The sequence below is a fragment of the Diadema antillarum genome, unplaced genomic scaffold (genome assembly GCF_040938485.1).
Source record: "Diadema antillarum isolate AM-2024a unplaced genomic scaffold, OU_Dant_1.0 seq00001348_RagTag, whole genome shotgun sequence".
Lineage (NCBI taxonomy): Eukaryota > Metazoa > Echinodermata > Echinoidea > Diadematoida > Diadematidae > Diadema > Diadema antillarum.
Genome location: NW_027272113.1, coordinates 245,950 through 261,902, shown reverse-complemented (window position 1 = coordinate 261,902; position 15,953 = coordinate 245,950). Strand labels below are relative to the sequence as shown.

The window sequence follows — 15,953 nt, the reverse complement described above, 5'->3', positions numbered from 1 at the left end:
TGTTCAGGATATCATTTTTTATGCATGTTTGAAAGTCGTTGGTATCACAAAACATCCTACAATATAACATTTTAGCAATAAAGCCTGATATATAAGAAGATATCACAATTTTTTCGTTGAACTATAACTATTGTTTACATTGTTTGCATATTTAGCAATACTTAGCATCGACTATACCGGTTCAAATTTTTGCATTGATTGGTTTTATCTCTAACTCACATTTTAGAACTATTACGACTTTTGAAGCACTAATACTGGGTTTCTGGGTTCATCTGCAAAGGGTAAATTATACCCTAAAAGCCCAATCTTCACATCAACCCATACTATACATTCAGTATATCGCCAGTTCTCTGATGCACGTCATGTGCACTCTACATGAAATCTGCGTAAAATGTTGAATTTGTAGTTCAAATGAGTACGGATGGCCATACATTCACTATTAGAGCCAAGCATGCATACTAAGGAAAGAGTACGGCACTTGACAGACTCGACTGGGTGTAATTTCTGTGACATTTTGACTGCTTTTGAAAGCTTCCCAAAATGGTCAACACCAGGGGAAACCCATCAACGGTAGCTGGAAAAGAGCAAGCCCGACCCGCTGGGAAGGTACTCGACGACTCGAAAAGCTGCCCCTCAGATGGCTTGCCCGTGGGCGGTCAACCAGAACTTGACGCCAAAGTGGACATTGGATCTATTGTTGAGGCAATTATCCAGGCATTCACGGACAAACAACTTGTCGAAAATCGCCTCGCCCCTGCCCTAGAACCGGTGCTAGCTCCAGCGCTACATGACTGCTTCATGCTGGAATTAGAAAAAAAAGACGCCAAAATCAAGCAACTTGAGAGCAAGCTGTGCAATGCTGAGGCTCGTGTTGAAGAACTGGAGCAATACTCCAGGCGTAACTGTCTGGTCATCCATGGGATCAAGGAAAACCCACTGAAAAGCACAGATGAGCTGGTCAGCAAACTCGCAAAGGATCAACTGGGAGTTGAAATCCAGCCTCAGGACATGGACAGGTCTCACAGGATCGGCGAGAAGGGGAGACTAGACAGGAATGACCGTGCTCTACCTCGCCCCATCATCACCAAGTTTGCCACCTATGGTCCCAGATCACGTATCTATAACGCCATCAGATGGAATTGATGAGGGTTATCGAGACAAAGGTAACAAATCTACAGAACGAAACAGAGGATTTGAAAAATGAATTGAGCCACCTTGCTAACCCACCTTCTCAACGAGATTACGAAAACAGGCAGGGAACTGAAGTGCCTTACCAAAATCAGGAGATAAAGAAAAATGAAGCAACTAATGACGGGGTGCCCATCTTAGAGGAGTATCAAAATAGATAGAAGATAGGAACAATGTTATCTTACACAATGTTGAGGAAAGTAAGTCTCCAACAAACAGTAAGCGGCTAGACGATGACAGACAGCAGGTACAGAAGATCTTCACTGTTCTCCAAATCAGAGACACAAACATAGTTAGAACAAGAAGACTTGGATACAAGCAGCGTGACAGTGAGATACCAAGAGTACTCCTCGTTCATCTTGATGTTCCACGAGGAAATACTATCAAAAACCAGGATGTTGAAATATCACGCAACATACAACAGAATCTTCATAGACCCAGATCGCACGCCAATGGAGAGAGCAGCCCACAAACACCTACGAGAAGAATTGAAACAAAGAAGAGCAGATGGACAAAACTGTGTGATTCGCAGTGGAAGAATTGTGTTGTTAGGTGAAAGTTACATGTCCCGGAATTCAGGTACACACCTTCTCAACTGTGCCATTCCAGAAACGTTGCCCTAAAGCACATCTACAATGGATATGAGAAAGGAAACTAGGCAACTGAGGCCCAAATCTCCCTCAAGTCACAATAGAAATAAACTTCAGCAAGATAATGATGTGTCCCCACAGGTAAACACACAAAATCCCAACAACTCAGAGACTGACAATGCCATGCCTGGCACACAAAATGAGAATAGCAGTTTCTGGTCACTAACTGCAGCTACTCAGGAAAGTCAGGACACATCTGCTAACCAAATCGTCAATTTGGAAAGAGTCTCAGAAACAAAGACAAATGGAGCTGAAAATACCACTCTTTCTGGTAAATCGGCAAACTCGGTGTTTTGTAGCCCACCTAGAACAGAGAAAGAGGCTGAAGAAACTGAAGAAAATGCACTGAAAAATGTAACTCCTGAAAAGTTTTCGACAACCCAAGATGGACCCATTACCATCACAGATTGTCTGACAACAGGGAACAAGAATGACTATTCACCTGAACGTACTACTAATTCCACCTCAAGAGCAGACCAGCAGACACAAATGCATGTAGTAGATATCCCAACACACCAGGACACTGGACCACCAGGATCATTGTGACTACATGTAGACTGTGCAGTTGAAGACTCTTGTGAGCAAGATTTTCTAGGAAATGTTACAAGTCTGATGGATACTGAAAGAAGCAACGATCGAGAGCTTGGTGCCAGTGAGAGTGATGTACATAGTAGGAATGACACTTTTACACCCAGATCTGAGAGTACTGACGAATTCACTGAAGATGGAAGTATTTACAGAGACCATAGTGACAGAAGCAGTGTTAGTGCTTTTGATCTCAGCTTTTCTAAGAGTAGTGATGATCACACTGAAGAGGAAAGTGATCTCACTGAAGAAGAAAGTGAGGATGGAAACCCATGCAGCAGTAAAAATGGAAGTGATTATACTCTGCAACAACACACATTGCTACTTCATAAAAAGGGGAAGTTGAAAGTGTTCTACACAAACTGTGACTGTCTTCTTAACAAAAGGAATGAACTGCTCCTGCTTCTAGAGGTTCACAATATAGACTTGGTATTTCTGACAGAAATATGTCCCAAGAATGTGAGAAACCCATTACGACAAGACGACTTCAAATTGGAAGGATATGACCTGTACTCTAATGTAGGAGAGGGTATGCGGGGAGTTGCAGTCTATGTGTCGCATCAAATTAGCCAACTTATAACTGACTGGGAATTCCAAAGCGATTTCAAAGAATCAACATGGATCTTAATGCGACTGGCTAACTCTGAGCAGCTCCTTGCTGGTTACATATACAGAAGCCCATCTGTAGACAATCATCTCCACCTGCGTAATTTGATGACAGCAGCGACTGATTTAAATCACTCCCATTTGTTAATTGTAGGGAATTTCAATTACCCAAACATCAACTGGGAGCTGTGCACAGGCAGAAGTGAAATAGATCAGGACTTCATCGAAAATGTGGCTGACTGTTACCTCCATCAACATGTCAAATTCCCCACAAGGCAACGAATAGGGAATAAGGACGCACCCTAGATCTGGTGTTCACTAATGATGAAGAAATGATTGAGGATCTGGGTCCCTTACCAGCACTTGGACTCAGTGACCATCTTGGACTCTATTTCACACTAACAGTATCAGCCACACACATAGCAAAAAAACCTCCAAGGCCACAATACCGCTTAGGACAGTACGACGACATCTGTAGTGAGCTTGTTGAACTAAACTGGGAAGACACACTCAAGGACATGGATACTGAAGAAGCCTGGCATTTCTTTCACACAACCTTGCTGCAGAAAGTAGAGAAATTTGTTCCATGTTCTACTTCTCGCCGATGTCGGAAAAAAACATGCATGGGTAAACAGAGAGGCCCTTAGACTGCAAGCTCAGAAGCGTCGTGCCTGGCAGCAGGCAAGAGACACCAAGCATCCAGTTGATCTGTCTAGAGCGAGACGACTTGCTAAGTCACTACAGCATTTACTGAGGGAGCTGCGGAAGAAGTTCGAGAAGGATCTAGCAACGGATGTCAAGACAAACCCTAAAGCATTTTGGAGATACGCATCTGACAGACTCAAGACAAGGTGTGGAATACCAGACCTCAGAATGCCTGATGGAACTATGACTTCATCTGATGAAGAGAAAGCAGACACCCTTAATGCTTTCTTTGAAACCACATTTACCAAAGAAGACACGTCAGAAATCCCACAGCTGGAAAGGAGGAAAACTGAGGAATGTTTGATATCACTAGATATCACTCCAGAAGATGTACTTTCCAAACTAGAATTACTATCAAAGTACAAGAGTGCAGGGCCAGATGACATTCACCCTTGTGTCTTACATGAGACAGCCGCCTCTGTAAGTACACCCCTCGCAATCATCTTCTCTAAGTCGTTTCATAGTGGGAAGCTCCCATCCACCTGGAAAATGAGTCATGTTGTTCCAGTACACAAAAAGGGAAGTAAAACTGAAGCAAGTAGCTACCGCCCAATAAGTTTAACATCCGTCCCTTGTAAAATCATGGAATCACTCATCAGAGACAAGATAGTGGAACATACGATGTCAAATAATCTCATCTGTGACTCTCAGCATGGATTTGTGCCTGGTAGGTCATGTGTCACTCAACTGCTTAACACCCTTGAAAAGTGGACTGCCCTGCTAGACCAAGGAGACATGGTTGATGTCATTTACCTAGATTTCCAAAAGGCCTTTGGCAGCGTTCCGCACCAACGGCTTTTGGCCAAACTTGAAGCATACAACATCTCGGGGAACTTCAAGGCCTGGATAGCAGACTTCCTCAGTGGCAGAAAGCAAAGAGTAACTGTTAATACAGCTAGATCACAATGGTGTAATGTGATGAGCGGATCGAGTCCCTCAAGGAAGTGTATTGGGACCAACATTATTTGTATTGTACATCAATGACCTTCCTGAGGTGCTACACAATACTGCACGAATCTACGCAGATGACATAAAGGTATTCTCCAGTGCCTCCCTCCCAGAACAACGACAAGAATTACAAGCTGACCTGGACTCCCTTTTGGAATGGTCCTCCATTTGGCAATTGCAATTCAATGCCAAGAAATGCAGTGTGCTTCATCTTGGAAGTAGAAACCAAGAGGAATCCTACACACTGGGAGGTACAGCCTTGAATTCAGTAGAGGAGGAAAAGGACCTGGGAGTAATCATAGATGCCAACTTGAAATTCCACCAACATGTAGCATATGCAGTAAACAAGGCCAACAAAGTCCTCATAAGTATCAGGCGTACATATCAGTGTCACGATATCTCCACCATCCCCAAACTGTACAAAGGATTAGTACGTCCCCTCCTTGAGCACGGTAATGCAGTCTGGTCTCCCCGCTACACTTCAGACATCAAGACAGTGGAGAGAGTGCAGAAGAGAGCAAACAGGATGATCCCCTCTCTCAAACACCTGCCTTATACAGAAAGGCTTAAACTCCTCAACCTACAATCCCTTGTGTACAGAAGACGAAGAGGAGATATGATACAGGTGTACAAGATCATACATGAGTATGACAGGATAAACCCTGATGACTTCTTTGTACTGGCAGACACAACTACACGGGGCCACAGGTACAAACTCTCTAAGCTGAGATGCAGAACAAATGTACGGAGGGATACATTCACACATCGAGTAATAGAGGACTGGAATTCCCTGCCGGAAGAAGTAGTGGAAGCTCCATCTATCGATGCTTTTAAGTCTAGGCTTGATCGGCACTGGGAAGACCAACGATTACTGTCCCCCTATTCCCAATAGTCAATTCTGATGTGGGATGAGCAGTAATTACCAGCCTGTCTGCCTTGCCTTCTTTTGAACTGACGATACAGTGTAGATGAGGATAGACCTGGAAGCTCGACTGCTGCTACACAGCAATCTTCCAGTATCTTCGGTAAAGGTAAAGATCAAAGCTTATGTCAACACGCATCTTCATCCATGAAAATCTCACCATCGAAAGACAAAAGCTGCTTAGAAAGGTGAGAACAAAGTATCCTCCACCAAATAACACAGGATGGCAAAATCAAGATCAGAAATGCCAACAATGTGTTCACGATTGCCTCCCACGACGACTGGACGGAACATTGTAAGCATACACATACCTAACATGACCGCACCGGTTTGTAATACAGGTAGGCAGTTACTATGGACGCTAAATCGCAGGCTGTTTTTTTTTTCTTCAAAATGTTAACACAAACGGCTCCGTATGCCATTTTGTTACCTGAACTTGTGAACTTTTGACTTTCTTGTATCCGTATTTATCCTTCCCAGCAACTTGTTATGTGTTATGTAACTGTACAAGTGTTATGTCCGTATGAAGTGTACTTTTTGTTCAAACACCTTAAGATCGAATTACAAGATATGTGTATGTGAATTGTGCGGAAAGCAATGTCATGAGACATGCTACATGTCAAGCTGTTCGCTGCACTTAAACCCAAAATGTTATATTTGTCCTCCGTGTATCTCTAACAAATTGCCATTTAACCACATACTTGAAGATGATGATTTTCACAGAGAATTATTCTCTTTTTTTTTCACTACTCTAGCAGTGTTATATCATTCGAATCAGACCGTAACTCCCCCGTTTTTGAAATGTTTGGCATGAATAGTGATGATAATGTTTCCATGAATAATCTAGAAAGTCCATGCAATTATTATTTCAATGACACTTTCAATCACAAATTTCTGAAATGTCAAAACGAGGCTGTGTTCTCCCTATTTCATTTGAATGCTCAGAGTTTGTCTGCAAAGTACGAATGTTTAGCCGACTATCTTAGTAGCCTTTGCCATAATTTGCAATTTACGCTTTCACTGAAACTTGGTTTAACTCGAATGAGTCCTCCCTTTACAATATGCAAGGTCATTCTCTGTTGCATAGATCACGTGAAGGAAAAAGAGGAGGAGGAGTTTGTCTCTATGTGGAATCTAAATACGTGTTTAAAGAAAGAGATGATTTGGTGTTTTGCAACGAATATACAGATACATTATTTATTGAAATTGAGATGAAGTACGCGAAGAATGTTATAATTGGTGTGGTGTACAGAGCTCCAAATTCGAACCCTAGTGATTTCAATGTTATGCTAAAAAAAAAGTCTTTGAAAGCTATTGCCATGGAAAACGAATTGTGTTACATTGTTGGTGATTTCAACTTCGACATACTTAAATACTCTGTTAGTGTATAAGCGAATTTATTAGCCTAATGTATTCGCTCGGTTTATACCCACTTATCACTAAACCAGTCCTACCCGGTTAACAGCGAGATCATACACTGTATTGACAACATATTTACCAACGTTGTTGACAAACCAGCGACTCCAGGGATCCTTTTTTCTGATGTTTCTGACCACTTACCAATTTTTCCATCTACAAAATTTGGCAAACAGCACCAACAACAGTAAAGGCTTGAAAGTCACGACCAAAAGCCACTTTATGAAAATTTTGATATGAAAAAGCTCTTTCGGGAATTATGCTCAGTCAATTGGTCTTTTATTGAAAATGGGAGTGATGTTAACTCCTCATATGATATTTTTCTTGAGACTTTCACCAAGATTTGTGATAAACATGTTATTCACCGTTCACCACTCAAGAAGACCAAAAATATACTATAAGAAAGCCGTGGGTAACAAAAGGAATATCAAAGTCAATCAATAGAAGGCAAAGGTTATATTACAAACATATTCATGTTCCCTCACGTAAGAATGAAGTTGTGTATAAACGATATAGAAACAAATTGAATATGATTCTACGCGAATCAAAACGACTTTATTATGCTAACTTGATAGAAAGAAATAGATCAAACCTTTGTAAAACATGGACAATTGTAAATGAGATTTCGGGGAGAAGTAGCAAATCTGTATTGCCACCTTTTATTGAACTTTGTGGTCAAAAAATTGAAAATCATAAAGAAATAGCAAATGTTTTCAACCAGTATTTTGCGAATATAGGAGTCTCAATCTCAGAAAACATTCAAAGCTGTCCAAAGCATTTTACAGATTATTTGAGCTCGAAAACATCAGGTTCCATTTCTTCTATCCTACCAATGAGTCGGAAATAGTTGAAATTGTGAAAGACATGAATTGTAAGATTTCATGTGGTCATGATGGTCTTAGCCCTAAATTTGTAAAACAAGTTATTGATTATATTGCTCGTCCCCTGGCTTTTATATTCAATCAATCACTATGCTCAGGTAAGGTCCCAGACTCCATCAGACTTGCAAAGGTAATTCCTGTTTATAAGAAGAACAATAAATTTTTGATAGAAAATTATAGACCAATTTCTCTTCTTCCAACTTTCTCCAAAATAACTGAACGCATTGTACATAAACGATTGTATTAAGTATTTGTCTGACAATGACCTTCTCATAAAAGAACAATTTGGTTTTCGGCCCTCCTCTTCGACAGAATCAGCATTGTTACACACCTTGGAACAAGTCATTTTATCCCTCGAAAAGAAAGAAATTCCTTTGGCTATGTACATTGACCTGAGCAAATTGTTATTAAATGACTCACTGGACCATAACATACTCTTGCACAAGCTAGAACACTATGGTATTCGTGGTGTGCCCCATTCTTGGTTTGTTGATTGTTTGAGTGGACGGTAACAATACACCAGCTTCAATGGTGCTAAGTCGGCCCTCATGCCCGTATCTCATGGCGTGCTCCAAGGTAATATCCTTGGCCTTCTTCTATTTTTGATTTATGTCAATGATGTTATCGATTCATCGAAAGTTTTCATTTTGTAATTTATGCTGATGATATCAATATTATATACTTACATTCTGATCAGAAAGTGCTTAACCAAATTGTTAATGAAGAAGTGCCATCTTTATGCAACTGTACTTAGACTATTGTAATCTTGTCTGGTCAGGGACCAGCCAGAGACAATTAGATCGGCTAACGGTCCTCCAAAAGAGAGTCATTCGCCTTTGTACAAATTCCCTCAATCTTGCCCACACCCCTCCATTATTTAAGGACTTGCAAACGTTAAATTTTCGAGACAGAATTTCATTCAAACTTGGTATTTTTATGTATTAATATGTTCGCTCAGTCTTGCCAGATATATTCAATGATTATTTTTTCTACTCATGCCAAGAAACATTCTTTCAATACTAGAAATAAACAGTGTTATGTCCTACCATTTTTTGTTTGAAAATTAGTCAATCAAACTCAAAAAGTACAAAGGGGCTAAATTGTGGAATATGTTAAGCATGAAACTGAAAACTGCTAACACATTAAATCTTTTTATGACTCAATATAAGCAGCTTTTTCTTAATCTGTACTGATTGTTTATTATATATGAATGAATGATGAAAATATTGTGCAATTCCCTTACAAACCTTTGACAATTACCCTGCACGTTTGTTTTGTTTGGTATTGTATTGTATTGTATTGTATTGTATTGTATTGTATTGTAATATATTGTATCAGTTCAGTCGTTGTTTTGTTTTATGTTTCCTGTATCTATCATAATGTATTTTTGATTTTGTAATGGTCTCTGATATAAGTTCTTTTTTGATATATATATATATATATGTTTCATTCAAAACTGTGATTTTAGACTATATTGTAAAGGGAATCTCCATTTCCAAGCCCTGGGCTTTAGCGTGATTTCCTCCTTTGACTCACACAATATTTTAAATGTGATTTTATGAAATGAATAAATTGAATTGAATTGAATTGAATACCATCCCTTTAAGTTTGAAAGTCATTGGTAATCCGAGAGTAAACGAATGAGCAAGGGAAAATTGATATAGGAGGATTAAAAGCTAATCTTTATTTTTTTCTTATATTTACAATTGCTCATTCAGTTTCAATTGACTTAAAGGAAACCAAAGCCCACGTATAAATGTAGTTTAAGTGAAAGTAGCAATATTGATAGAACACAGTTCTGAAAGTTTGAGGAAAATCGAACAATCGATTAAAAAAGTGATGAGTTCTTAAAGCTTCGGTGCCATCGCTGGTTACGAAGACTACTGCTGCAGGACACAAGGTCATTTTCGACAGCAATGTCAAGAAAATGCAAGAAATCCACAAAACTTCATTCGTCGTTGAAAGTACACATTTAATAAACTTTTTAAGGGTTATAACTACCCTTACTTTCCGAAAGAGGTAAGTCAATTGGTCATTCTTGATACTAGACAAATGAAAATATTTGGAATTTTCTTCGTATTTTTTTTCAATCGTTATTTTGAGGTTTATCACTGTGAACACCTTTTGAAAAAGTGGACTTTAAGAGTATATATTAAATGAATGTATATATATATATATATATATATATATATATATATCCAAAGCAACCGAACAGACCGAAATAATCGTTTAGTTTGGTTTTCTGTTTAGTGCATATGGCTGATTCGATATCATGACAATCAATAACATTCAAACCAAGAGATACACAAAATGTATCAAGTATGATATGTCATGTATATTATGGCTATTATCTGAACTGCCATTTTTTCCCTGAGAACGGAGTCATTCGTAGCTATGTATTCCAAACAGAACAGAAAACGTTGAAAGAATGGCAACATTGAAAAGGATGAATTGCGTTGAATCTTCTTAATACATACAAATAAAAAATGAAGTTATATTACATCAAAGCTAATATAGATTACATCAATCTTCATGGAGTAGATGTTAAGAAATGTAAATTCTCCTCACGTACAGCTCATATATATCATAACTATATTTTATTGTTTTCAGAATTCATTGAAATTTTCACAATGAACACAGTCACTTAGTTGGGTTTTTTCGTGTGTGTGTGGAATCTAACCACATTTTGATTTTTTAAGCCCCAATGAAGAACCCACTATCCCCTATGAGCAAGTCTTAGCCGAGAGTTAATGAATTTGAAAGTTTGATTTTCAAAATAGTTTCATAAATAAGGTTTTGATGTTTTATTTCGATCCTGGAAATCACCAGAAAGTATCTCAAACTGTACCTCTGGAACATGCAAAACGAAAACTCTGAAAAAAAAAGAAAATTCCAAAAATCTGCGTACCACGGCTGGTTAACACTTCAAACGCGTCGCAAACAAAGACTGCGTGATCAATCCATTTTGGGTGCAGATTTGGGGATATTGCTTCCGGTAAAATTCTTATGTAAAATGTATAGATCATCATTTCTCAACACGTAAAGCAAACACTGCGTTGATATGCACAATCTTAAATTCACCTCAGCAATTTACATGATATCTACGACTAACGGATCTGTTGGCTTTCATACCTTCTAATACAATGTTCTTATCAGGTCATTTCTTTTAATGATAGGTCTACATGCAAAATAAGAAGACGACTAGTCATGAATAAGTAATGTCTTGCTACCGCACAGTGCTATTACTCTCACTTCGCTCTGTTATCTCCAATACGGGTACTCTGGTTTTCTTTCCTGTCCACTTCACACTTGGATTCACATTCCAACCCTACCTTCTGAAAGTCATCATTATCACTTATAGTGCTCTTTTTTTTTTCTTAGGGATCCTCTTCAACCGGCTGTGTTTTCTCTAGCACCCTGTCAAAACATTCAATGTATAATACTGCTTTTATTATGTAACTGATTTATGTACATCTCGCCAAGTGAATATGTGTAAATGGCAACTATAATGTTAGTGAAAATAAACTTAAACGGAAACTAAAACTGAAACCACATAATTAAAGAGGATTAATATAAGTCATCAGAGCGCAAGTGAGGGTCAATTCATGGTTCGGATTTTCTCGAGTTGGACCACCTTCTCCAGTGGTGGCCGACGTGAAATTCTTATACAATTCGTCCAGCTGCTGGAAGTATTTTCTCCCAAGATGCTGGTGTGTTGGTGTCCATCCAATCAATATTACCACATTTGGTTGTGACATTCCTGCCTGTCGCAAACGCTGAGGGCGCCCTGCGGCAATTTACTCTGAACGGCGTCGGTTTTCGGCTCAGAGCACTTTTGCCTCTCCCGCCATGCGGTCAGTTTCCTCCTTGGAGAGCCGTTCGACGCCTTCGACGCACCGGACATTGTTGCTGCGACCGGTGTTCTTGTCTTTGGCAGTCAAGTTCAAGGCGCCATTGGCGTCGATATCGAACGACACATCGATCTGTGGCACCCCTCGAGGAGCAGGAGGAATATCGGTCAACATGAAGCCTCCAAGTAAGTTATTATCACTTGTCATTGCCCGCTCTCCCTCGTACACCTGAATGAGTACACCTGTCTGGTTGTCTGCATACGTTGTGAAAGTCTGAGTTTTTTTCGTTGGAATGGTCGTATTTTTCTTGATGAGGGATGTCATCACGCCACCAGCAGTTTCAATGCCAAGAGACAGGGGAGCTACGTCAAGGAGTAAGAGATCCTGGATATCCTCGCTCTGATCACCAGACAAGATGGCTGCCTGGACTGCTGCACCATAGGCCACAGCTTCATCTGGGTTGATGGACTTGTTAAGTTCTTTGCCGCCGAAGTAATCCTTTAGAAGCTCCTGTACTTTCGGGATGCGGCTCGACCCTCCAATCATGACGATGGATCCAATTCGTCCTTTTTTGAGGCCAGCATCCTTCAGTGCTCTCTGTAGGGTCTTAAGGGACGACCTAAAGAGATTATCGCATAAATCTTCGAAGTGAGCTCTGGTGACGGTGATGTTAAAATCGATTCCTTCAAAGAGAGAAGACATTTCAATGCTGGCGAGATTGGTGCTAGATAAAGTTCTCTTTGCTTGCTCAGCTGCCGTTCGAAGGCGACGAAGGGATCGTGGGTCGGAGCTCAGGTCTTTCCCATGCATGCGTTTGAATTCCTTCATCAGATCGTCGACGAGCCGGTTATCAAAGTCCTCTCCACCTAAACTGGTATTCCCTGATGTCGCCAAGACCGCCAAAACTCCGTATTCAATGGCGAGAATAGAGACATCAAATGTCCCTCCCCCTAGGTCGAAGATCAGTACATGTCGCTCACCTTCCACATTTGTATTATGCCAGTACGCCAGGGCAGCCGCTGTTGGCTCGTTGATAAGACGCATAACGTTCAGACCTGCCATCACTCCTACGTCTTTTGTCGCCTGGCGTTGAGCGTTGTTGAAATAAGCCGGCACACTGATGACTGCATCTGTAACCTTCTGACCCAGGTACGCCTCGGCTGTTTCCTTCATCTTGGTCAGGACCATCGAGCTAATCTCTTCCGGGGCAAAGCTCTTTGTCTCTCCCATATACCGTGCTTGCAACATGGGTTTGCCGTCATTGTCAACCACAGAGAAAGGCCAGTGCTTCATGTTCTCTTTAACCACTACATCAGCAAATCGTCTTCCAATTAATCGTTTGACATCGAAGATTGTGTTCGTCGGGTTTCTAGAAATGAAATGGAGAGGTAACAACGAAAACTCAAATAGAGTCGACACAGTCATCCAGTTCTGGCGTACGTTGCCGCAGAAAAATAATTATCATCTCCTTTTCAGAATTGGCAATTCCGATTCTTACTGCCATCTAATGCAGGGGAAAGTATAGAAGACCTGTTTTAGCCACGCATCTTGCACAAAATCAGAATGTAATAACTTTGCCATAGTTACAGAAAAAGAAGAGTTTTTTTTTTTTCTATCGAGTAAAATGTGCTGCTGATATCGGAAACATTGGCAAAATTGAGAACATTGACATTAATATAAACATTGGTATATGGACTGAAATGAAAAACAACTCTGTTAAACTTCCGTCAAATCACCAGCAATGAATAGTGTCATTTATAATAATGATAAACTGTATGTATGATACATAATCAATACTGGATGAGATTAAATTCATAACACACAGTACTAACTGACGGAATCGTAAACATCACACTTTTTTTTTTTTACTGGGATGTTTCAGATGTCAAGTTGAATAGTGATGATAGAGTTGTCATGTGAAAGTTGTGTAATGCAACCACATAAAAAGTTTAACCTGCCTGGCCATCTTCAGTAAATTGTAGCATAGTTCAAAATACGTATTTTAGTCTGGCGGAAGCGCCTTAGTTTATTGTCCATGGGTGTCGTTTTCAGTTTGGCTGTAATCTATAAAAAAGGCAGAAAATATTTGAGAACATTTTTTTCACACTGGGTCATGATCATTGATGACTTCCTTCTGATTTTGTTCTCGAAAAAATGTTGAAGGCCTCATCATACTATGCGCACGACGTCCGCAACCATGCAAAAAGAGCGACGTTAGATCTAACACCATGGGTTTTAGACCCAACACCGATCAAGAGTCAATGGACGACCACGACAACAGGTGTAGAGTGTACACTTTGATGGTTTTGAAAAGAGATCACCTGGCACTTCGTGGTGATAATGTGACACAGTAGCTGGTGATATTTTGACACTGCATTACTATCAATTCAACAATGACACTACGTTGTGTTGATTTGATGTTTCCGGTGTTAATGTCAATAGTAAAACACCAGCCCAGTGTCAATAGGAGACCACACCAACTGGTGTAACATGGTGTGTAAATGTTTTTACAACTTTTTTTAATCAAATACTTTATCGGAAAGTTCTCGTTAGTCTTGTTGAAGTTCCAAATCAACAAGGAAAACAAAGAATAATCACCTGGCTAAAGAAATAAAAAATAAAAAAATAAACAGTTTTATATTTTGAGGAGGTATTAATCTTACACCGCAAATGAGCACAGAAAATTTAACACCAGCTCGGTGTTTCATCTTCATTACAAGACTTTTTTGCAGCGAAGACGTGGGCGAAGTTTACAAAATCTTTGCGAGACCCCACACAATTCTTCCGACCATTTTTACGACCTATCGGCAAATTGTTTTCGAATTTTTGATACATTTTCACGAGCGTTTGGCGCATATTAGGGGGCAAATCAGTACGACAGTAAGACGCGTATCGATGAGGTGTCGAACTTCACAATGACTTTATTTCATTTCACTACAGTTATTAGGTCTCCACAAATCATGATAACATACTTCTACACATCAAACAAACATGTAGCAACGCATTTAAAAAAAAAACGCGCTATTGCAAATTGTATTTGAATAATTATGAAGTTCATTTGTGGGGGAACATTGCTCATGTATGTGACTGGCAGAAGTTTTGCAGTGGTATACGAGGACATCCGTATACGTTGTGAGAAAAAAGAAAAGGTTTACGGCTCCACACACTCGGAACACACTCGAAAAAAAAAAAAGATCTGAATGTTGGACTTTGCTATTTTTTTTTTTACATTCGCGCCCTTCCCCAAAACAATCGCTCGCATGGTGAAAGAAAAAGGCATTCTCTGTGCTACTACTGTGGAGGTTGCCACACCTGTTTCTCGAAGCAAAACATGTAATTTTAGTACTACATACTTTGGTAGTATGTTGTTATTGCATCCATGACTTTTGTCAAATGCATGAAAAAAAAAAATCTACCGACGAGAAAGTCCAAAAGCTACTGATTGTAAATCACAAAACATAACATATGGTTTAAAGTCATAACTTTAAAAAGATAAAAGCAAAATGTGGCACTGAATCTAAACGGGTAAGCTTACGTGACAGCCTGGCTCTTGGCTTCATCTCCAACCAACCGTCCCGTGTCGGTGAAGGCGACAAAACTCGGCGTGGTCCGGTTTCCCTGCTCGCTGGCAATTATCTCTACTTTGCCATTCCGGAAGACACCGACGCAAGAGGAGGTTGTTCCCAGGTCGATTCCAATAGCTGGTGCTTTTTCCTGAGCCATTTCGTCCTACGATGTTGGGAGACTAGTATAAAAAAAAAAATCAATGCCAAGATTGTGACGACAAGGATTGAAAGAAAAAAAATCCAAAGTTGAGACAAACCAAGTTACTAAACTCGTGGCAAACTCTCCTGATTTGCAAATCGAAGAGAACTTATCTCAGCACTCATCCCTTGTATACCGTATATATATAGTCTGTGCTACAGTGGAGAAAGTTGATTGCAATATAGTGTATAAGCCCCTACAGCCCTGATTAGAAGTGCGCATGCGCATCTGCTGCGGAGCTGCTGCTAGATGAAGCCCATTGGATCATTTACCTCTCGTGTGCGCGGATGGGGGAGGGGCTATTTTTATGTGATCTTCGAAGTTCCCATTTTTCTTTATACTGTCTGTTCTATTGTTTGCTTCATTGCTCTACTTCATCTAAACCGTCTATACACATAGATCCTTGGACAGCGATTGTGAAAGATCGCCGAGTTGA

The 15,953-nt window shown here is 40.0% G+C and overlaps 1 pseudogene; it reads right to left on the bottom strand.

Annotated features, from left to right (window-relative positions):
- Window positions 1-11,458: 11,458 nt before the first annotated feature.
- LOC139708536 (heat shock 70 kDa protein-like) lies at window positions 11,459-15,475 on the bottom strand (annotated as a pseudogene).
- Between the last annotated feature and the right edge of the window lie 478 nt (window positions 15,476-15,953).